This window comes from Triticum urartu, chromosome 6 (genome assembly GCF_003073215.2).
Source record: "Triticum urartu cultivar G1812 chromosome 6, Tu2.1, whole genome shotgun sequence".
Taxonomy (NCBI): domain Eukaryota; kingdom Viridiplantae; phylum Streptophyta; class Magnoliopsida; order Poales; family Poaceae; genus Triticum; species Triticum urartu.
This window is the reverse complement of record NC_053027.1, coordinates 375,013,136-375,038,123: the sequence shown is the minus strand read 5'-3', so window position 1 is coordinate 375,038,123 and position 24,988 is coordinate 375,013,136.

The window sequence follows — 24,988 nt, the reverse complement described above, 5'->3', positions numbered from 1 at the left end:
TTAGGAAGATCCGTAAACATGCCTGGAGAACTCTACACTCATGTGAGCAAAGTGTACCTCTGACCTCCAAAGATACTCTGCAAAAGAAAGGCCTTACCAGCCGCTATCTGCCTTGCCTGCTGGATCCATTTGTGAGCACCCCAGGACTCGCTCCGCGCCTCTTTGGAATCCAGGAGAGCCTTGTCAAGCTCGGAGGACTAGGCCGAAGTCTTCTTCTCCAATGTTTCGCATTTGCTGATGGCATCCTTTAGCTCCTGCTCGACTTCGGCCACCCGAGCTTCATGTTGGCGACGGGCAACTTGTTCGGCCTCCAGTTCAGCAGCCGCTTTATCAGCGGCTGCCTTGTTCATCGCTGCTTCCTTCTTGGCCTGGGCGAGGGAGCCTTTGAGGGTCTCAACCTCGGCTGCACCAACTATGCTCATAATCAAAGCATTCTATGAGTTAACCTCTCAATATACATATCACTTCTGACATGAAAAATTAATTTCTTTTTAACATCGTACGCATACTGTCGTGGTTTTGCCACGGCAGATGTCCTAGAGAAAGGACTTAGTCGTGGAGCCATCGCTACGGGTTAGCTTGAAGGGGTTAAAGTGGACACAAGGACGCAAGAGAGTTTTATACTAGTTCGGCCCCTTCGAGGAAGGTAAAAGCCTACATCTAGTTGTGATGGAATTGATGGGGTTTCGATGACTAGGGAGCAATCAAGCTTCGCCTATGTCTCGAGTTGTTGTCTGTCTCTGAACCGCCACCGGGTTGTCCCCTTATATACACGGGTGACGCCCGTCGGTCCACAGAGTCCCAACACCGGTTCATACTCATATCCGGGTTGGTCTCTCCTTATTCCTAACTTACAATACAAGTTTACATACCAAGTCGGTTTACGGCTACAGGTCTTAAACCGACTACAGGCCTTGGGCCCTTATCTTCCTCCTTGGGCTTTAATACCCTTGAACTACTGATGACGTTAACCCGGCCCAGATAGGCCGGTTTACGCCCAGTAGTAATATCCCCAACATTAGGCCCCAGATTGATTTGAACTGGTTCATGTCAATCCTTAGCAAAAAATATTCGTCTTCAACATCTTCTTGTATTTGTTGAACCGCCGTGACGTCATCTTCTCTAGTTGCTGTAAACCGGCGTGACGTCATCTGTCATAAAGAAAAAATATCCATGATATCTTCTTATTTAATAGATTCGCAATGACCGAGGTGACAGTTCTGCTTCCATGATTTGTGGTTCCTTGATTCCCGCGCCTGACATATGCCTCTTGCCTTATAAATAGGACCGAAGGGTCATTTCCTTTCTCCCCTTTGTCCCCTTCTTCTTCGTCTTCTTTGCGTCGCCAGCCTTGGAGCTCCGCCGCCGCCGTTCATCTCTGCACCATCTTGGGCCGCTGCATCAACCTGAACGCACCAGAGCACTGCGGTAGCTTTCCGCATCCTCCTTGATTCTGGTAAGCCTTCTGTTCTTCTTAACATGGATCTGTTCTAGGGTTTCGTGTTCTTGGCATGTTCATCACTTGTTCATGCTCGTACCCAGACTCCTGGATAGATCTGGGAAACCCTGCTCTGAATAATAGTAGCTTTTAGCATCCGCCGGTAGTTTCCTGCTCAAGTCCATAGATCTCATCCATATATCTGCCCATGGATTCACTTCCTCTCTGCTTTAAGTCTTCGACTATTTTTCTTATTTTCTGAACTTGCTTCAGATCCAACGCCGTACCAAGATCTTGTGTAACTTGTTTCTGCATACTTAACCATCCGCAATCTCAATTGCTTCAATGTTTAGGTCAGGCGGTTTAACCTTATAGAAAATTTCCAAACCGGTATATGCCATTAGTCCCCTTGTTGAACCGCCAGATGTAGGTTGCTTCATGAAACTCCGGTTTAGATAGGGCTGTTTCCGGTTTAACATTGTACATACCAGTGTATTTTAATCAATGCATTTTTGAACCGGGATCTTTTACCTTGTAGATTCCATCATGTCCAAGCAAGTGTATGAGTGCAATTGGGTTCCTTCTCGCGTCACCAAGGCTGAACTAGACGATTTAGTCCTGATTGGTGCTTTAGGCAGCAAGGATACAATCCATTGGAGGGCTCCTGGCAAAGAATGCCCTCCCACACCTCGAGAAGGAGAAGTTGTTGTTTTCGTAGATCATTTAGCCCGGGGCTTTAAGCCGCCCGGTTCTAAATTTTATCGGGATGTCTTAGCCGATTTCCAGCTCCATCCACAAGATACTGGCCCCAATTCTGTTACCAATATGTGTCACTTCCAAGTGCTCTGTGAAGCGTTCTTCCAAGAGGAGCCCATAGTGGAACTGTTCAGAGATCTATTCCATCTAAACCGTCGTACTGAATTTACTGACGGATCCAATACGGAGTTGGCTGGTGTGGCAATTCAGAAAAGGAAAGAGGTCACATACCCTCATGCCAAACTGCATAGCCACCCCAAAGAATGGAGTCAGACCTGGTTCTATTGCAAAGATACCTCCCCCGCGGATGAGAATCCCTTGCCTGGCTTTCGACCGGAGCGGCTCAGCAACACACACCCTTCTCCACAAAGATTGAATGCACAGGAGAGAAGTAAATATGCTCCTCAGCTATCAAAGTTCAGAGCTTTTATGGCCAATGGTTTAACACGGGTTGACCTTGCTCACTGTTGGATATCATGGAGCATACTGCCTCTTAGCCTGCGCTCCGGTTTGATGTGCCAGTATACTGACCGTGTTGATGACCCACTGCGACAGTCAAGACTCCAGCTCTTCGGTGAGGAAATCACAGAGGCTGTGCATAAGATACTGAATGAACCGGAATACATCTGCGCCAGAACCGGCCTGCTTCCCTTCTGTGCCACTAACAAACCGCCAGCTGTAAGACTTTGATTTTTCTCTTTGCTGAATCTGTTATTGATATGTCTGGTCATTGTCTTAATATCAGTGTCTGCATAATCAGGGAGATGATCCGTTTTGGAGCAAAAAACTGCCGCAGGAGAAGCCAGAAAAACCAGACAAACCGGAAAGGGCAACCCGGCAAAAAACTAAAGCTGTGAAGAAGACTGCCCATAGGAAAAGAACCACTGCCTCTTCTAATCCGGCTCCTAACGATGAGGTGGATAATCCGGACTTTGAGGTAGAGCTTGACTCACTTGGTTTATTTTTCGTGCGTCTTATTGATGATGATATTTGTCAGGATGATGTCGAAGCCAGCCACGCGGATGTTGCCGAGGTAATTATTCTCTCTTCTGGTTCAGAAACTTTGCCTTCACAAAAAGTCCGTCAGGCAAACCGGAAAGTTAAATTTTCTCATCCTCTTGCTTATCTGGATCCTACACTTCTTATGAAGACCCAACAACACGAAGCTCGCCGCACCACCCGGCACAGCGGCCAGGTAGTTACCTCCGCCGGTTTACCGAACAGTCCGGTTCGGAAACGCCATTCCGAGGTCTCTAATTTGCTTGTCAGTACTTGTCCTAAAGCGGGCTGCTTTCGTCAACCTCTTACTCCGTCTGACTCCGATTATCAGGTTACTTCCCACTCATCTTCTGGCGAGTCATCGGCTACTCAGCTCCCACCGCTCAAAACGGTGCTTGGGTAAGCTATACTTATTGTGATGTTTGCAGTACATGGCCTTAGAACATATTCTGTATTTGATTTTTTTATTCTCCTCAGGGCCAAACCTAGGCCAAGCAAGAAGGCCCGCCTGGACAAAGCGACCGAAGAAGATGTCATTCTTGAAGCGGACAAGACACCCAATGCTGAAGCGGCTATTCCCGAGGATATTCCCAACGATCCACCGCAGCAAGATGACTATCTTATTGCAGAAGAGAGACCTACTGACACCTCAGGTCCTACCCATCAGCCTACAGGTTCCATCCGGATTGAAAGCTCTACCGGTCCAGCAAAGCCTACTGACAAGCCAACAACTCCAGTGCAAACCGGCGGTACCAAAGATGATGAGGTTGTCATTACTGGTACTGGCCATACTGAGCCAAACAATCCTGTTGCTTTATCCAAGCATTCTGCCAAGGAAGAACTTGCTGCCTTTGGTAAAGGCAAGTGGAACGCTGATCTGACGACTTACGCTGCTCTGAACGCCCAAGATATCCATTCCGGCTATCTGAACCGGCTGTATACCAGCCATGACTATGAAGCTGGTCTGGTTAATATGATGAAAGACAAATATGAGGTAATTTCCATACGCTCCTTCCTGCTTGTATGCTTCCATTCCTGACTCTCCTAGCCCACAAGGGCCGGTTTGGAATATTCTTTCAAATCGGGACTTAAATAATATCAATCTTGTTGTTTTGAAATTTGCTGATGTAGCCCCCAAGGGCCGGTTCAACTTTAGCGTACTTAAACCGGTACTTTAAGTAACTGAAACTGCCTCATCAGAATATATATGATCAAATAGCCATTAGCCCCCAAGTGCCAAGTTGAATACTTGTATTGATCTTGGGACTTTATAAACAATTGAAAGATGAAGGAGTAAATCGGAGGCCTCTTTAGATCAAATATGCATTAGCCCCCAAGTACTAAGCACATAATTTGTTATGTGGTTGGTACTTGAATCCTTCTACCAGTTTGTTGAAGCATACATCTGTATGCATGCAGGTGGAGTTGAAGACGAAAGAGAACCAAGTCCTTGATCTTCAAGAAGCCCTGAAAACCCAACAAGCTGCAACCTCCAAAGCAAAAGAGGAATTGGCCAGTGCTTTAAGCGCCATGGAACAACTTAAGGAGAACTTCTAGAAGAAACGGGCGGACTGGGCCGCTGAGAAATCCGCTTTGATCAAACGAGCTGAGGATGCTGAGGCTGCGCTAAAACCAGTGGCAGATGAACTAACCAGCATAAAGCGGCACGTGCATGCCATGACTGCTGCTATCTTTGGTAAGCCGGTTTGTCTTCTGAGTTGGCTCTGCCTTCTGACAAAGTCGCCGGTTTATTAACCCTTTATGGTATTTCAGGGACACGCATTGGTCACTTGGGGTCAGATGTACGGTTGAACAATTGTATACTGGTGCCCAGCGGATCATCTGTACCGCCTCTCATAACAAACCGGCGCCTACTTTGATTCAAGATACCTTGATGAAACTGTCGGTGCTTCCTGCCCGGATTGAAGAGCTAAAGAAATCCGCTGTGCGAACCGGCGCAATCAATGCTTTAATCCGGGCAAAAGCCTGGGTGCTGGATTTTGATCCTGTTGAAGCGGCTCAGGGCTATCCCAGCTGAAGGAAGACGGATCAGAATTCGGTGAAGCGGATCTACGAGCGATAAACCGGGAGGTGCGTCCACTAGCTTGTCAGTTGGCTGAGGAAGCAGACTTGTCTCGTTATCAAGCGCAATATGACAGCCAGAACAAGCGAATAGCTGCGCTAATCCATGAATCGGAAAATCTGATTCCTCCAATCCGTAAGCATACTTACGCTCCCGATATTGACCCGTCCTTGCTGATCAATGATGAAGCTGTTTTTCAAGCATTAATGGGAATCGACTGGACAACTGTGGATTTCCAGCCACTGGGTAGGGACACGGAGGCTGAGGCGGCGCAGGATGACCCGCAACCATCAGGCCGGGCTGGTGACCAAGCTTGAACCGGAAGCCGGTTTAAAAACTGCCTCTTCTTCGCGAAAAACAATTACATTATTTATGGGCACCATGTTGCCTTGTAATAGGCTAGCTGATACCTTTGATGTTTATATGCCTTCGTGCATAATTTGCTCTTCCTATGGTCATGAACTTTCCAAATACTTTCTGAAATGAAAAATTCGTCAAGTGCCATCGCGGTTGTACCGTCAGGCGGAATATGATGTCCTGTTGGAGGAGATGACAGCTCCTGTATATATATATGATGCCGGTTTACCATTGTAAACCGTGCCGGGTTATAATAAACACCGTGTTACTCCATAAGAGGATGTTAACAACATGGATCAAGCCGGTCAAATAGCCTCCGGATTGACATGAACTGTGTTCCGTCAATTGAAATTTTTTGTCGGTGTAAGAAACACAATGAAAAGCAAAAAACCCCCCTTTAAAGAAAAGTGTGAAGTAAAAGAAAAGTTTTATTTAAGATGATCAAATGGCGTAACCATGGCTAAACACGACCAAGTTCCCGTTAGGTGTAACTATGGTTCTAGTCAGCCAGGTCCCCAGATGAAATCGTGGCATTTATGCCGACCAAATGGCGTGGTCATGGTTCGGGTTCGACCAAGCCCCCAAGTGATTCTGTGGCCTTAGGCCGACCAAGAGGCATGACTGGTTCAGACATGACCAAGTCCCCAAGTGATCTGGTGGCTTTCGCCTATCAAGAGGCATGGTATTGGTTTGGACACGACCAATCCTCCAAGTGATATAACACGATGCTTTTAGCAAAGCGAACTCAAGGGGTAAACCGGAGGCCGCTTTAGAGCAACTCCGTGTAACCTCACATGATGTAAAAGAACAGATACCCCGCTTTAGCTGAGGTTCCGATTTATTATACTTAATCATAATATATACATTGTCGTAATATGTACATAAGTATAGCCAATGGCTCAGGTGTAGTAAGGCCAAAGATGAGCTATATTCCACGGCCTGTTAGTCTCCTCCTTTGATGTACGTGAGTCCTTATGCTCTCGAATATCGATCAGATAATACGACCCGTTGTGCAGATTCTTGCTGACCACGAAAGGCCCCTCCCAAGGTATGGATAGCTTATGCATGTTAGTCTGATCTTGGACGAGCCGAAGCACCAAATCTCCTTCCTGAAAGGTTCTGGTTCTGACCCGGCGACTATGATAACGACGAAGATCCTGCTGGTAAATCGCCGATCGGGCGGCTGTGATGTCACGCTCTTCATCCAACCGGTCCAAAGCATCTTGCCGTGTTGTCTCGTTATCCGCTTCAATATAAGCTGTGACACGAGGTGAATCATGCCGGATATCACTGGGGAGAACCGCCTCCGCTCCATAAACCATGAAGAACGGTGTGTATCCTGTTGATCTGTTGGGTGTTGTATTGATACTCCATAGCACAGATGGTAATTCTTCTACCCAACAACCCGGCGTTCTCTGCAAAGGAACCATGAGCCGGGGCTTGAGGCCTCTCAAGATCTCTTGATTAGCTCCTTCTGCTTGACCATTAGACTGTGGATGTGCCACTGATGAAACGTCGGGCCGGATGTGCTCTCGTTCACAGAACTCCTTCATGGCACCTTTGGATAAATTGGTACCATTATCTGTTATAATACTGTGAGGAAAGCCAAACCGGAAAATCACCTTTTTGATGAACTGAACCGCCGTGGCTGCATCACACTTGCTAACAGGTTCTGCCTCCACCCACTTCGTAAACTTGTCAACCGCCACCAGGAGGTGGGTCTTCTTATCTTTGGACCTTTTGAAAGGCCCAACCATATCCAGCCCCCAAGTCGCAAACGGCCAAGTAATCGAAATCATTCTCAATTCTTGAGCCGGTACATGAGCACGCCTTGAAAACCTTTGGCAACCATCACACCGTCTGACTAGATCCTCCGCATCAGCATGAGCAGTTAACCAATAAAAACCATGGCGAAACGCTTTAGCCACCAGAGATTTTGAACCGGCGTGGTGACCACAATCTCCTTCGTGGGTCTCACGCAAGATTTCACGGCCTTCTTCAGGAGACACACAGCGTTGGAAAGCCCCTGATATACTGCAATGATGCAACTCGCCGTTGATGACAGCCATAGACTTGGATCGCCGGATTATCTGTCTTGCTAGAATTTCATCCTCTGGCAACTCACCCCGGTTCTTGTACGCCAGGTAGGGAAGCGTCCAATCCGAAATAACATGAAGAGCCGCCACCAATCGAGCCTCCGGATCAGGAATAGCCAAATCCTCTTCACCAGGGATCTTGACCGACGGGTTGTGCAGCACATCCATAAAAACATTGGGTGGGACCGGTTTGCGCTGAGAGCCCAGCCGGCTTAAAGCATCTGCCGCTTCATTTTTCCGCCGGTCCATGTGATCCACCTGATAACCTTTGAAATAACCTGCGACAGTATCCACCTCACACCGGTATGCTGCCATGAGTGGGTCCTTGGAGTCCCAAGTGCCAGACACTTGATGGGCCACAAGGTCCGAGTCACCAAAGCACTTAACTCGACTTAGATTCATCTCCTTAGCCATCCGGAGACCATGGAGCAAGGCTTCATACTCAGCTGCATTGTTAGTACAAGGGAACATTAAACGGAGAACATAACAAAACTTATCACCTCGTGGGGAAGTTAATACGACTGCAGCCCCCGAGCCTTCCAACTGCCTGGATCCGTCAAAATGGATGGTCCAATATGTATGATCCGGCTTTTCCTCAGGCGCCTGCATTTCTGTCCAATCATTGATGAAATCAACAAGTGCTTGAGACTTAATCGCTGTCCGAGGCACATACTTCAAACCGTACGGCCCCAGCTCTATGGCCCACTTTGCAATCCGGCCAGTTGCTTCCCGGTTCTGGATGATATCTCCCAAAGGAGCAGAACTGACCACTGTAATTGAGTGCCCTTGGAAATATTGTTTAAGCTTCCGGATTGCCATAAAGACTCCATACACCAGCTTCTGCCAATGCGGATACCTTTGCTTGGACTCAATGAGCACCTCATTGATGTAATAAACCGGACGTTGAACCGGATGCTCCTTACCTGCCTCCTTTCGCTCCACCACAATAGCTACACTGACCGCCCGAACATTAGCAGCAACGTATAGCAGTAACGGCTCCTTGTCAACGGGAGCGGCGAGCACAAGCGGATTGGCCAATTGCCGCTTTAAGTCCTCAAACGCTTCATCAGCAGCAGAACTCCAGACAAACTGATCCGTATTTTCACAAAGGGATTGCCTTCTCACCTAGGCGACTGATAAACCGGCTTAGCGCTGCAATCCTGCCTGCCAGGCGTTGAACATCGTTGATACACTTCGGTTTTAGCCAGGGAGGTGATAGTTGTGATCTTCTCCGGATTAGCCTCAATTCCCCTGTTGGAAACTAGAAAACCCAATAGCTTGCCTGCCGGTACACCAAAAACACACTTGTCCGGATTAAGCATCATCTTGTATGTTCTCAGATTATCAAAGGTTTCTTTCAAATCATCAATCAGAGTCTCCTTCTCCCTGGATTTAACCACGATGTCATCCACGTAAGCATGTACATTACGGCCAATCTGCTTGTGAAGACAATTTTGTACACACCGTTGGTAAGTTGCCTGGGCACTCTTGAGCCCGAAGGGCATAGACACATAGCAGAAGGCTCCAAAGGGAGTTATAAATGCTGTCTTCTCCTGGTCCTTAATTGCCATTTTGATCCGATGATAGCTAGAATACGCATCCAAAAAACTTAGACGCTCACAACCCACCGTAGCATCAATAATTTGATCAATACGGGGGAGGGGCAAAAGGATCTGCTGGACAAGCCTTATTAAGATCTGTGTAATCCACACACATGCGCCAGGTGCCGTTTTTCTTGAGGACCAACACCGGATTGGCAAGCCACTCAGGGTGAAACACTTCAATCATAAAACCAGCCGCTAAGAGCCTGGCTACCTCTTCTCCAATTGCCTTGCGCCTTTCTTCGTTAAACCGGCGGAGGAACTGTTTCACCGGTTTGTATTTAGGATCCACATTAAGTGTGTGCTCAGCGAGTTCCCTCGGTACACCTGGCATGTCAGAAGGTTTCCATGCGAAAATGTCCCGATTCTCACGGATGAACTCGATGAGCGCGCCTTCCTATTTCGGATCCAAGTTGGCACTGATGCTGAACTGCTTAGACGAATCGCCAGGTACGAAATCAACAAGCTTAGTCTCTGCTGCCGATTTGAACTTCAGGGCCGGATCATGCTCCGTAGTTGGCTTCTTCAACGGAGTCATGTCCGCCGGATCAACATTGTCTTTATAGTACTTCAACTCCTCGGTGGCACAAACCGACTCTGCATAAGCCGCATCTCCTTCCTCGCATTCTAAAGCGATTTTGCGGCTTCCATGAACCGTTATTGTCCCCTTGTGACCCGACATCTTGAGCTGCAAATACACATAATAGGGCCGGGCCATAAACTTGGCGTACGCCGGTCGCCCAAACAGGGCATGATATGGACTTTGGATTTTCACCACTTCAAACGTCAATGTCTCTGATCGGGAATCATGATCATCCCCAAAGGCCACTTCCAGAGCTATCTTACCAACGGGATATGCTGATCTGCCAGGCACTACACCATGGAATACTGTATTAGACGGTTTGAGATTCTTATCTGTCAGTCCCATACGACGGAAGGTCTCATAGTACAAGATGTTAATGCTGCTCCCTCCATCCATGAGCACCTTGGTGAACTTATAACCTCCCACCTGAGGCACCACCACCAGCGCCAGCTGACCCGGGTTATCGACCTGGGGCGGGTGATCCTCTCTGCTCCATATGATCGGCTGTTCAGACCAACGTAGATAACGGGGTATGGTCGGTTCAACAGAGTTGACCGCCCGCCTCTGAACCTTCCGGTCTCGCTTGTCCAAGCTAGTGGTAAAGACATGGTACTGTCCACCACTCAACTGTTTTGGGTTGCTCTGGTAACCCGACTGCTGCTGCTGCTGCTGTTGGTTGTAACCACCCTGGTTGTTCCGATTATTTTGACTATTATTTCCGCCCGGATTACTATTAAACCCTGAACCGGAACTTCCTCCACCGTAACCCGGCCCGGACCCTGAGCCATCGCCAGATTCATGATCATACCGGAAATTATTAGAATTCTTGAACTCCTGCATAATAAAGCAATCCTTCCAAAGGTGGTTTGCTGGTTCCTCCTTTGTCCCATGTTTCGGACAGGGCTGGTTTAGCAGAAAGTTTAGGCGGTTTGGGTTAGGGTTGGGCGCCCCACTACGATTTCTTGGCCTACCCTTGCGTCGCTGGCCATTGTTCTGTGCGTTGGTATTAGCCACAAAGTCCACGTTACCATCCGCTTTACGCTTGCCTCCTCCGCCATTGCCTACCCAGTGATGCTGCTGACCTTTGGAGCTGCTGTTCTTCTTTCCCTTCCCTGTCTTGTCATCATCAGATTCGGGATCCTTGGTACTATCAGAATCAGCATACTTCACCAAAGCGGCCATGAGAGTCCCCATGCCAGTGCAATGACGCTTCATCCGTCCCAACTTCAACTTCAGGGGTCCAAACCGGCAGTTGCCCTCTAGGGTTAATACTGCGGTGTCAGCGTTGATGCGGTTTGAGGAGTGCAACACCTGTGAAACCCGGCGCACCCAATGAGTCGTTGATTCTCCTTCCTCCTGGACGCATGCAGCTAAGTCCACTATTGACATAGGTTGTTTACAGGTATCTTTGAAATTGCTGATAAACCGGGCCCGTAATTGGGCCCATGAACTGATAGAATTAGCCGGCAAGCTTTTTAACCAAGTACGGGCCGTTCCTTCGAGCATCATGGTGAAGTATTTTGCACACGCCGCGTCATCCACATCAAGCATCTCCATGGCCATCTCATAACTCTCCACCCATGTCTCTGGAGGTTGATCCGCCGTGTAATTTGGCACCTTGCGCGGGCCTTTGAAATCCTTGGGCAAGCGCATGTTGCGTAAAGCGGGGATGAGGCAAGGCACCCCCAAAGAACTGGAGGTAACATCAGGTTCAGTCAAGGTGGTTGGATGAACCGGCGTGAGCTACCGAGCCTGATGCTGTGCGGCTAACTTGGCTTCCCTGCGCGCGCGGGCCCGGTCCACCACTCCCTGAGCGTTATCAGCACCACCCGCCGGGTTGTTGTCCCGGGGTGCCCCATGTCGTTCATTACTCGACACTGCCGGTTCATCGATATGTCTGCTATAGCTCTAGCTTGGATGAGGGGTCGAGTGGATCCGGTCGCGGCTGTACGAGTATGCTTCCTGTTGGGCCAAAGCGGTCCTCAGAAGTTCCTTGACCCGCCATGTCTCTACTGCCTGCGGCGAGTCACCTTCAATTGGAATGGCCTCCAGCCGTGCAGCAGCGGCAACGAGATTGTCCATTGGGTTGGAGTAGTGACCCGGGGGTGTTAAAGCAGCCTGAGGTACAACGGTGTTTTGACGAGGCGGGTCGATCTGACGAGGCTGAACCGGTGCACCGGTCCCAGGGGCTTCTGCCTGGTTCCCCTCCAACGGATTGCCGGCTCTCGACCCTGGAGTGTTGAAAAGGTCTCTGGCCTCGAAAACCGGAGGTAAGCGGGATAGGTGCTTCCTCCTCATGACTTCATGTGATGTGGTCTGGTCTAACATAAGCCTGTAGTCCTGTGCGTCTAAAGTAGCCCGCTCTGCGGCCATCCTGGTGTCCTCAGCCGCCAGATCCGCCTTGGCCTGGGCGATCTGTTCCTTTACCTTTGCAATCTCCGTATTGTGAACGTCCTGATCTGGCGGATTAACTTCCGCCATAAGCACAGCCAATGCATCAAATAGCTCTGATAGAACCTGAGCTGGCGGGCGCACAGGGCCTCCTGCCCCGGTGGCCGCCGCTGCTGCTGAACCGGAAATTGTTGCCGCGGCTGTCAAAGAATGAAGCGCTGCTTGTGTTCCGGCCATGAATATTCCAACCCGGTTGGGCAGATCAGAGGGGTCCGGAATACTGTTGCCATCGGAACAGCTCCCAATCTGGCCATCTTGTAGCTGATAAAGAGATTCAGTTTCTCCGGTCGAAGATTCATCACCGGAACAAATGACAGTCGCCCCGCGAAATCCCGATCTGTCCTCATGACTTCCTCCATGGATGACCCCTACGAGGGCACGCTTCATGGCCGGTTTAACCCGGGTGGATTGTGCACGCTGAGCCATCTCGACGAGGTCGGTGCAGATGTCCGGCTCAGGGCCCGGTTCACCGATCTTACCAATGAAAACGTGAATGCTACCAAAGGGGACCCGGTACCCATACTCAACTGAGCCGGCCTCGGGGCCCCAGCCTGCGTCGTCGATGTAGAGCCTGCCGCGACGACTCTTAGTCATCCGGCCTACAGCATAGCCCTTGAGTCCTTCAAAGCGGCCCACCAGGAACCGGAAACCATCGTGCGATAGCCCCATGGTGGGCGCCAACTATCATGGTTTTGTCACGGCAGATGTCCTAGAGAAAGGACTTAGTCGTGGAGCCATCGCTACGGGTTAGCTTGAAGGGGTTAAAGTGGACACAAGTATGCAAGAGAGTTTTATACTAGTTCGGCCCCTTCGAGGAAGGTAAAAGCCTACGTCTAGCTGTGATGGAATTGATGGGGTTTCGATGACTAGGGAGCAATCAAGCTTCGCCTACGTCTCGAGTTGTTGTCTGTCTCTGAACCGCCGCCGGGTTGTCCCCTTATATACACGGGTGACACTCGTCGGTCCACAGAGTCCCAACACCGGTTCATACTCATATCCGGGTTGGTCTCTCCTTATTCCTAACTTACAATACAAGTTTACATACCAAGCCGGTTTATGGCTACAGGTCTTAAACCGACTACAGGCCTTGGGCCCTTATCTTCCTCCTTGGGCTTTAATACCCTTGAACTACTGATGACGTTAACCCGGCCCAGATAGGCCGGTTTACGCCCAGTAGTAATATCCCCAACACATACCTTGCGTCTCGTCGAATCGCTTATTAATGCGGTCGCCCCGCGTGCCCGCGCACCGTTTTGGGCCTAGCCCAACAACACGTCGCGCTTATGTGTGGCCTAGGCCCGGAGGCTCCTCTCGGTGCACAAAAGCAGGGGCTCTCTTTTTTGCCCCTTTACCTATGCACGGGTAGTCAAAGCCGCACCCGTGACCTCACTTAGCAGGGCAGAGGATGGAAGAAGAAGTGCAAGGCTACCGAAGCAATGCTCCAACCCAGGGCGCATAAGACGGACATGCTTCCTCCCGGCAAGACCCTTGCCGGGGCGGCCTACACAGCCCCGGCAAGAGCCTTGCTGGGGCAGCTCGCCCAACACCAACATCGCAGCCACCCTTGAGCCTGAGAGTTCCGACACCATCGACAACATTGAAACCAAGGCTCGGGAAGTTCTTGCATGGTGTCATGCAGATCCTTGTGAAGACAAAGAGCCTACAAATCCTAGATGAGGACCAGAAGACAAGACAATGGCAAGACTCCTTGCCGAGGACGCCCATGAGGCCCCGGCAAGTCTCCTTGCTGAAGACACTCACAAGGCCCCGGTAAGACTCTTGCCGAGGGCACTCGCAAGGCCCCGATGATACGTCTCCAACGTATCTATAATTTTTGATTGCTCCATGCTATATTATCTACTGTTTTGGACTATATTGGGCTTTATTTTCCACTTTTATATTATTTTTGGGACTAACCTATTAACCGGAGGCCCAACCCAAAATTGCTGTTTTTTTGCCTATTTCAGTGTTTTGGATAAACAGAATATCAAACGGAGTCCAAACGGAATAAAATCTTCGGAAAAGTGATTTTCTCACCAAACGTGATCCAGGAGACTTGGACCCTACTGCAAGGGATCAAAGAGGTGGTCATGAGGGTGGGGGCCGCCCCCCTAGGGCGCGCCCCCTGCCTCGTGGGCCCCTCGGTGCTCCACCGACGTACTCCTTCCTCCTATATATACAAACGTACCCCCGAACAATCAGACCAGGAGCCAAAACCCTAATTCCACCGCCACAACTTTCTGTATCCACGAGATCCCATCTTGGGGCCTGTTCCGGAGCTCCGCCGGAAGAGGACCGTCATCATGGAGGGCTTCTACATCATCCTAGCCCCTCCGATGAAGTGTGAGTAGTTTACCTCAGACCTTCGGGTCCATAGTTAGTAGCTAGATGGCTTCTTCTCTCTCTTTGAATCTCAATACAAAGTTCTCCCCCTCTCTTGTGGAGATCTATTCGATGTAATCTTCTTTTTGCGGTGTGTTTGTTGAGACCGATGAATTGTGGGTTTATGATCAAGTCTATCTATGAATAATATTTGAATCTTCTCTGAATTCTTTTATGCATGATTGGTTATCTTTGCAAGTCTCTTTGAATTATCCGTTTGGTTTGGCCAACTAGATTGGTAGTTCTTGCCATGGGAGAAGTGCTTAGCTTTGGGTTCGATCTTGCGGTGTCCTTACCCAGTGACAGAAGGGGCAGCAAGGCACGTATTGTATCGTTGCCATTGAGGATAACACGATGGGGTTTATTTCATATTGCATGAATTTATCTCTCTACATCATGTCATCTTGCTTAAGGCGTTACTCTGTTTTTAACTTAATACTCTAGATGCATGCTGGATAGCGGTCGATGAGTGGAGTAATAGTAGTAGACGCATAATCGTTTCGATCTACTTGTCACGGACGTGATGCCTATATACATGATCATGCCTAGATATTCTCATAATTATGCACAATTCTACCAATTGCTCAACAGTAATTTGTTCACCCACCGTAGAATACTTATGCTCTTGAGAGAAGCCACTAGTGAAACCTATGGCCCCCGGGTCTATTCTCATCATATCAATCTCCATCACTTTTATATTACTTTGCTTTTACTTTTTACTTTGCATCTTTATATCAAAAATACCAAAAATATTCTATCTATCAGATCTCACTCTCGTAAGTGACCGTGAAGGGCTTGACAACCCCTAACCGCGTTGGTTGCGAGTAGCTATCGCTTTGTGCAGGTACGAGGGACTTGAGCCTGGGCTCCTACTGGATAGATACCTTGGTTCTCAAAAACTGAGGGAAATACTTACGCTACTTTGCTGCATCATCCCTTCCTCTTCGGGGAAAACCAACGCAAGCTCAAGACGTAGCAAGAAGGATTTCTGGCGCCATTGCCGGGGAGTCTACGCAAAAAGTCAATATACCAAGTACCCATCACAGTCCCTATCTCTCGCATTACATTATTTGCCATTTGCCTCTCATTTGCCTCTCCCCCCAATTCACCCTTTCCGTTTTATTCGCCCTCTCTCTCTATCCTCCCTCTCTATTTGCCTCTTTTGTCCGCTTGCTTTTTGTTTGCTCGTGTGTTAGATTGCTTGTTTGTCGCGATGGCTCAAGATGCTACTAAATTGTGTGACTTCACCAATACTAATAATAATGATTTCCTTAGCACTCCGATTGCTCCTCTTACCGATGCTGAATCTTGTGAAATTAATACTGCTTTGTTGAATCTTGTTATGTAAGATCAATTCGCCGGCCTTCCTAGTGAAGATGCCACTACTCATCTGAATAGCTTCGTTGATTTATGTGATCTGCAAAAGAAAAAAGATGTCAATAATGATGTCGTTAAATTGAAGCTATTTCCTTTTTCGCTTAGAGATCGTGCTAAAGCTTGGTTTTCATCTTTGCCTAAGAATAGTATTGATTCATGGAACAAGTGCAAAGATGCTTTTATCTCTAAGTATTTTCCTCCCGCTAAGATCATCTCTCTTAGAAACGATATAATGAACTTTAAACAACTTGATCATGAACATGTTGCACAAGCTTGGGAGAGAATGAAATTAATGATACGTAATTGCCCTACTCATGGTTTGAACTTGTGGATGATTATACAAAATTTTTATGCCGGATTGAATTTTGCTTCTAGAAATCTATTAGATTCGGCCGCGGGAGGCACTTTTATGGAAATCACTTCAGGAGATGCTACTAAACTCCTAGATAATATTATGGTTAATTATTCTTAATGGCATACTGAAAGAACTTCTAATAAAAAAGTGCATGCGATAGAAAAAATTAATGTGTCGAGTGGAAAGATGGATGAACTTATGAAATTATTTGCTACTAAAAGAGTTTCTTCTGATCCTAATGATATGCCTTTGTCCACTTTGATTGAGAATAACAATGAATCTATGGATGTGAATTTTGTTGGTAGGAATAATTTTGGTAACAACGCTTATAGAGGGAATTTTAATCCTAGGCCATATCCTAGTAATCCTTCTAATAATTATGGGAATTCCTACAACAACTCTTATGGAAATTATAATAAGATGCCCTCTGATTTTGAATCTAATATTAAAGAATTTATTTCTTCGCAAAAGAATTTTAATGCTATGATTGAAGAAAATTTGCTTAAGATTGATGATTTGGCTAGGAACGTTGATAGAATTGCTCTTGATGTTGATGCTTTGAAACTTAGATCTATTCCACCTAAGCATGATATTAATGAGTCTCTAAAAGCCATGAGAATTTCAATTGATGAGTGTAAATAAAGAACCGCTAGGATGCGTGCTTCCAAAGATGCCTTTATTAAAGCGTGTTCTTCTAATTCATATGAAAATCAAGATAAAGATCTAAAAGTTATTGATGTGTCTCCAATTAAATCTTTATTTTGCAATATGAATCTTGATGAAACTGAATATGATCTTCCTTTACCTAGAAGGTGTTCTAAAAATTAAGAGTGTTTAGATCTTAATGATGAAATTGATGAAAGTGGGATTGAAAGAAATAAAAATCTAGATGTTGCTAAACCCACTATATTGGATTTCCAGGAATTTAATTATGAAAATTGCTCTTTGATTGATTGTATTTCCTTGTTGCAATCAGTGCTAAATTCTCCACATGCTTATAGTCGAAATAAAGCCTTCACCGAACATATTGTTGATGCCTTGATGCAATCTTATGAAGAAAAACTTGAGTTGAAAGTTTCTATCCCTAGAAAACTCTATGATGAGTGGGAACCAACTACTAAAATTAAAATTAAAGATCATGAGTTTTATGCTTTGTGTGATTTGGGTGCTAGTGTCTCCACTATTCCCAAGACTTTGTGTGATTTACTAGATTTCCGTAATTTTGATGATTGCTCTCTAAACTTGCATCTTGCGGATTCCAATATTAAGAAACCTATGGGAAGAATTAATGATGTTCTTATTATTGCAAATAGGAATTATGTGCCCATAGATTTCATTGTTCTTGATATAGATTGCAATCCTTCTTGCCCTATTATCCTTGGCAGACCTTTCCTTAGAACAGTTGGTGCGATTATTGATATGAAGGAAGGGAATATTAGATTTCAGTTTCCATTAAAAAAGGGCATGGAACACTTTCCAAGAAAGAAAATAAAATTACCATATGAAACTATCATGAGAGCCACTTATGGATTGCCTACCAAAGATGGCAATACCTAGATCTATTCTTGCTCGTTATGCCTAGCTAGGGGCGTTAAACGATAGCGCTTGTTGGGAGGCAACCCAATTTTATTTTTATTCCTTGCTTTTTGCTCCGGTTTAGTAATAAATAAATTATTTAGCCTCTGTTTGGTTGTGTTTTTTGTGTTTAATTAGTGTTTGTGCCAAGTAGAACCGTTGGGAAGACTTGGGGAAAGTCTTGTTGAACTTGCTGTAAAAAACAGAAACTTTAGTGCTCACGAGAACTACTGTCATTTTTATTTGAAGAGTGCTATTTAGTTAATTGTTTTTGAAGATGATTAATAGATAAATTCCTCACGTCGAGAAATTTATTTTAGAATTTTTGGGGTTCCAGATTTTGCGCTAGCTACAGATTACTACAGACTGTTCTGTTTTTGACAGATTCAGTTTTGCGTGTGTTGTTTGCTTATTTTGATGAATCTATGGCTAGTAAAATAGTTTATGAACCATGGAGAAGTTGGAATACAGTAGTTTTAACAAAAATATAAATAAGGAATGATTTCATTACAGTACCTTTAAGTGGTCTTTTGTTTTCTTTCGCTAACGGAGCTCACGAGTTTTCTATCTTGAGTTTTGAGTTGTGAAGTTTTCAAGTTTTGGGTGAATTCTTTTGATGGATAATGGAACAAGGAGTGGAAAGAGCCTAAGCTTGGGAATTCCCATGGCACCCCCAAGATAATCCAAGGACACCAAAAAGTCAAAGCTTGGGGATGCCCCGGAAGGCATCCCCTCGTCCACTTCCATCGGTAATTTACTTGGAGCTATATTTTTATTCACCAACATGATATGTGTTTTGCTTGGAGCGTCTTGTATTATTTGTGTCTTTGTTTGTTAGTATGCCACAATCATCCTTTCTGTACACACCTTTTGAGAGAGCCATACATGAATTAAAATTTGATAGAATACTCTATGTGCTTCACTTATATCCTTGGAGCTAGATAATTTTTCTCTATGTGCTTCACTTATATCTTTTGAGCTAGATAATTTTTCTCTATGTGCTTCACTTACATCCTTTGAGCTAGATAATTTTGCTCTATGTGCTTCACTTATATCTTTTGAGTGTTATGATTTTGCTCTATGTGCTTCACTTTGATCTTTTAGAGCACGGTGGTGGATTCATTTTAAAGAAACTGTTGATCTCTCATGCTTCACTTAAATTAATTTGAGAGTCTCTTAATAGCATAGTAATTTGCCTAATAATAATATGCTTGGTATTCAAGATTTGTGAAACTTTCTTTTGAGTGTATTGAATACTAAGAAAAGATTGAAGCATGATAATTGTTTTGAGATATGGAGGTGATAATATTAAAGTCATGCTAGTTGAGTAGTTGTGAATTTAAAGAATACTTGTTCTGAAGTTTGTGATTCCCGTAGCATGCACGTATGGTGAACTGTTATGTGATGAAGTTGGAGCATGATTTATTTATTGATTGTCTTCCTTATGAGTGGCGGTCGGGGACGAGCGATGGTCTTTTCCTACCAATCTATCCCCCTAGGAGCATGCGCGTAATACTTTGCTTTGATAACTTCTAAATTTTTGCAATAAGTATATGAGTTCTTTATGACTAATGTTGAGTCCATGGATTATACGCACTCTCACCCTTCCATCTTTGCTAGGCTCTCTCATACCGCGCAACTTTCGCCGGTATCATACACCTACCATATCCTTCCTCAAAACAGCCACCATACCTACCTATTATGGAATTTCCATAGCCATTCCGAGATATATTGCCATGCAAATTTCCACCATCTAGTTCATCATGACATATCCATCATTGTCATATATCTTAGCATGATCATGTAGTTGACATAGTATTTGTGGCAAAGCCACCGTTCATAATTCTTTCATACTTGTCACTCTTGATTCATTGCATATCCCGGTACACCGCCGGAGGCATTCATATAGAGTCATACTTTGTTTTAGTATCGAGTTGTAATAATTGAGTTGTAAATAAATAGAAGTGTGATGATCATCATTCAATAGAGCATTGTCCCCAAAAAAATAAAGGCCAAAGAAAAAAAAGAAGGCCCAAAAAATAAATAAATAAAAAGGGCAATGCTACTATCCTTTTTTTCCACACTTGTGCTTCAAAGTAGCACCATGATATAGCAAGTCTCATATATTGTGCTTCAAAGTAGCACCATGTTCTTCATATAGAGAGTCTCATATGTTGTCACTTTCATATACTAGTGGGAATTTTACGTTATAGAACTTGGCTTGCATATTCCAATGATGGGCTTCCTCAAATTGCCCTAGGTCTTCGTGAGCAAGCAAGTTGGATGCACACCCACTAGTTTCTTTTGTTGAGCTTTCATACATTTATAGCTCTAGTGCATCCGTTGCATGGCAATCCCTACTCACTCACATTGATATCCATTGATGGGCATCTCCATAACCCGTTGATACGCCTAGTTGATGTGAGGCTATCTTCTCCTTTTTGTCTTCTCCACAACCACCATTCTATTCCACCTATAGTGCTATATCCATGGCTCACGCTCATGTATTGCGTGAAGATTGAAAAAGTTAGAGTATGAAACAATTGCTTGGCTTGTCATCGGGGTTGTGCATGATTTAAATACTTTGTGTGGGGAAGATGGAGCATAGCCAGACTATATGGTTTTATAGGGATAACTTTCTTTGGCCATGTTATTTTGAGAAGACATAATTGCTTTGTCAGTATGCTTGAAGTATTATTATTTTCTATGTCAATATAAACTTTTGTCTTGAATCTTTCTAATCTGAATATTCATAGCACAATTAAGAAGATTTGCATCGAAATTATGCCAAGTAGCACTCCACATAAAAAATTCTCTTTTTATCATTTACCTACTCGAGGACGAGCAGGAATTAAGCTTGGGGATGCCTGATACGTCTCCAATGTATCTATAATTTTTGATTGCTCCATGCTATATTATCTACTGTTTTGGACTATATTGGGCTTTATTTTCCACTTCTATATTATTTTCGGACTAACCTATTAACCGGAGGCCCAGCCCAGAATTGTTGTTTTTTTTGCCTATTTCAGTGTTTCGGATAAACAGAATATCAAACGGAGTCCAAATGGAATAAAATCTTCGGAAACGTGATTTTCTCACCGAACGTGATCCAGGAGACTTGGACCCTACTGCAAGGGATCAAAGAGGTGGTCACGAGGGTGGGGGCGCCCCCCCTAGGGCGCGCCCCTGCCTCGTGGGCCCCTCGGTGCTCCACCGACGTACTCCTTCCTCTTATATATACACACGTACCCCCAAACGATCAGAACAGGAGCCAAAACCGTAATTCCACCGCCGCAACTTTCTGTATCTACGTGATCCCATCTTGGGGCCTGTTCCGGAGCTCCGCTGGAAGAGGGCCGTCATCACGGAGGGCTTCTACATCATCCTAGCCCCCCCGATGAAGTGTGAGTAGTTTACCTCAGACCTTCGGGTCCATAGTTAGTAGCTAGATGGCTTCTTCTCTCTCTTTGAATCTCAATACAAAGTTCTCCCCCTCTCTTGTGGAGATCTATTCGATGTAATCTTCTTTTTGCGGTGTGTTTGTTGAGACCGATGAATTGTGGGTTTATGATCAAGTCTATCTATGAATAATATTTGAATCTTCTCTGAATTCTTTTATGCATGACTGGTTATCTTTGCAAGTCTCTTCAAATTATTTGTTTGGTTTGGCCAACTAGATTGGTAGTTCTTGCCATAGGAGAAGTGCTTAGCTTTGGGTTCGATCTTGCGGTGTCCTTACCCAGTGACAGAAGGGGCAGCAAGGCACATATTGTATCATTGCCATCGAGGATAACACGATGGGGTTTATTTCATATTGCATGAATTTATCTCTCTACATCATGTCATCTTGCTTAAGGCGTTACTCTGTTTTTAACTTAATACTCTAGATGCATGCTGGATAGCGGTCGATGAGTGGAGTAATAGTAGTAGATGCAGAATCGTTTCGATCTACTTGTCACGGACGTGATGCCTATATACATGATCATGCCTAGATATTCTCATAATTATGCACAATTCTATCAATTGCTCAACAGTAATTTGTTCACCCACCGTAGAATACTTAGGCTCTTGAGAGAAGCCACTAGTGAAACCTATGGCCCCCGGGTCTATTCTCATCATATCAATCTCCATCACTTTTATATTACTTTTCTTTTACTTTTTACTTTGCATCTTTATATCAAAAATACCAAAAATATTCTATCTATCAGATCTCACTCTCGTAAGTGACCGTGAAGGGCTTGACAACCCCTAATCACGTTGGTTGCAAGTAGCTATCGCTTTGTGCATGTACGAGGGACTTGAGCGTGGGCTCCTACTGGATTGATACCTTGGTTCTCAAAAACTGAGGGAAATACTTACGCTACTTTGCTGCATCATCCCTTCCTCTTCGGGGAAAACCAATGCAAGCTCAGGACGTAGCACCCGACAAGACTATTGCCGAGGGCGCTCACAAGACCCCGGCAAGACCCTTGCCGGGAATATACGTGAAGCCGCAACAAGACCTTGATGGCCCATCGCCGCCCCAGCTCAGCGGCGAACCCACCAACTGAAGCAAGTACCCACGTGGCAGTACGTGGGTACTAATCCAACTAGCCAAACACCTGCGTGGTGGCATATAGATCTTCGTGAAGACCCTACCACCATGCCAACTCAGCAGCCTACCAGCCTACGTGGCGTTGCATGCCTCATTGGCCTGGACGCGTGTCGGAGCAAGGCGGAGCGGCGACGGACGGGCCGGGCCTCGTTACCACCCCCGATAAAGCAACTGGACACCCAAGTAGCGCATTTAATGCACTTTGTCCTATAATGGAAGGCGATAAGCTTGTACACTGTATACCTTTCCACCTCCTGTGTGCCACTGTGTGTAACGCCCTCGATGCGGCTATAGCTCCCACGTGTCGAGGCACGACTTAGAGACATAACCGCATTGAAAGCAATGTCGCAAGTCAGGCAATCATTACAATATCCCATGTAATACATAATAAAAGGGGGAGATAACATAGTTGGCTTACACTCGCCACGTCACATCAGAGTACATAAATAACATCCATCAAACAACCACTCATGGCCCGACTTCGGCGCCAAAATAGAAGAAAAACCCAACATGCGACAAGACCCTGAATCGAACCCCAACTAGGCACCACTACTGTTCATCGGGAAAGGAAACATAATAACGCTGAGAGTCCTCGTCGAACTCCCCCTTGAGCTCGTACTCGTCACCTGGAGCGAAATCACCTGGACCTGCATCTAGAATTATAGTAGCTGTGAGCCACAGGGACTCAGCAATCTCGCACCCTCGCGATCAAGACTATTTAAGCTTATAGGAATGGATAAGGCAAATATATGTGGAGCTGCAGCAAGCGACTAGCATATGTGGTGGCTAACTTATACGCAAAAGAGAGCGAGAAGAGGAGGCAAAGCGCGAGCGAGAAACTAGAGGAACAGCCTGCGCAAGCATAACTCCAACACCGTGTCCACTTCCCGGACTCCGCCGAGAAGAGGCCATCACGGCAACACACACGGTTGATTCATTTTAATTAATTAAGGTTCAAGTTATCTACAACCGGACATTAACAAATTCCCATCTGCCCATAACCGCGGGCACGGCTTTCGAAAGATCAATCCCTGCAGGGGGGTCCCAACTTAGCCCATGACAAGCTCTCACGGTCAACGGAGGAATAGACCTCCACCCAAGACACACCGATCAGACTCGGTATCCCGGTACAACAAGATGATTCGACAGGTTAAAACAAGTCCAGCAACACCGCCCGAATGTGCCGACAAATCCCGATAGGAGCTGCACATATCTCTTTCTCAGGGCACACTCAGATTGTCTTAGGTATGGGTAGGCCAGCCCAGAGTTGCCCCTGGTGGCCACCGGTAGCTGACAGGTGGACCAACACTTAGAGGAGCACTGGCCCGGGGGGGGGGGTTAAAATAAGATGACCCTGGAGTCTGCAGAACCCAAGGGAAAGAAAAGGCTAGGTGGCAAATGGTAAAACCAAGGTTGGGCATTGCTGGAAAAGCTTTAATCAAGGCGAACTATCAAGGGGTTCCCATTATAACCCAACCGCGTAAGGAACGCAAATCCGGGAACATAACACCGATATGACGAAAACTAGGGCGGTAAGAGTGGAACAAAACACTAGGCGAGAGGCCGAGCCTTCCACCCTTTACCAAGTATATAGATGCATTAAGATAACATAGCAATATAATGATATCCCAACAAGTAAATAAATGTTCCAACAAGGAACGACCTCCAATCTTCACCTGCAACTAGCAACGCTATAAGAGGGGCTGAGCAAAGCGGTAACATAGCCAATCAACGGTTTGCTAGGACAAGGTGGGTTAGAGGTTCAACATGGCAATTGGGAGGCTGACAAGCAAATGGTAGGCATTGTAGCATTGGCATAGCAAGAGCGAGCAAACTAGCATAGCAAAGATAGTAGTGATTTCGAGGGTATGATCATCTTGCCTGCACAGTTGTCAGAGTTGACTGGATCCTCACAAGCAAACTCAACGGGCTCCTCGGTAGCGAACTCGTCTCCCGGCTCTACCCAACAAGACAAAAAAGCAACAAGGATACAATCAACCACGTGCAAGACCAAGCAATATGATGAAATGATGATATGCTATGCGGGATGCGAAGCGGGATGCAAAATGCAAGATATAACAGGAAAAGCATGAACCTGGCCTCAACTTGGAATTCCAAGGGTGCCACTAGATAGGGGGGATGAAATCGCTTGAAAACGATATAAAGATCATTAGAATCGGAGTTACGGTTTGGAAATGGCAAGCGTTTTAAGATATGACCATGGCAAAAACGCAAACGCAAAACAGATTCCAGACTTAGTGAAATTAACACTAGCCTGAAATTTCAGATCACGAAGCCCTCTTCGGAGCAGCAAAACAACATGATACAAAACCTGAACATG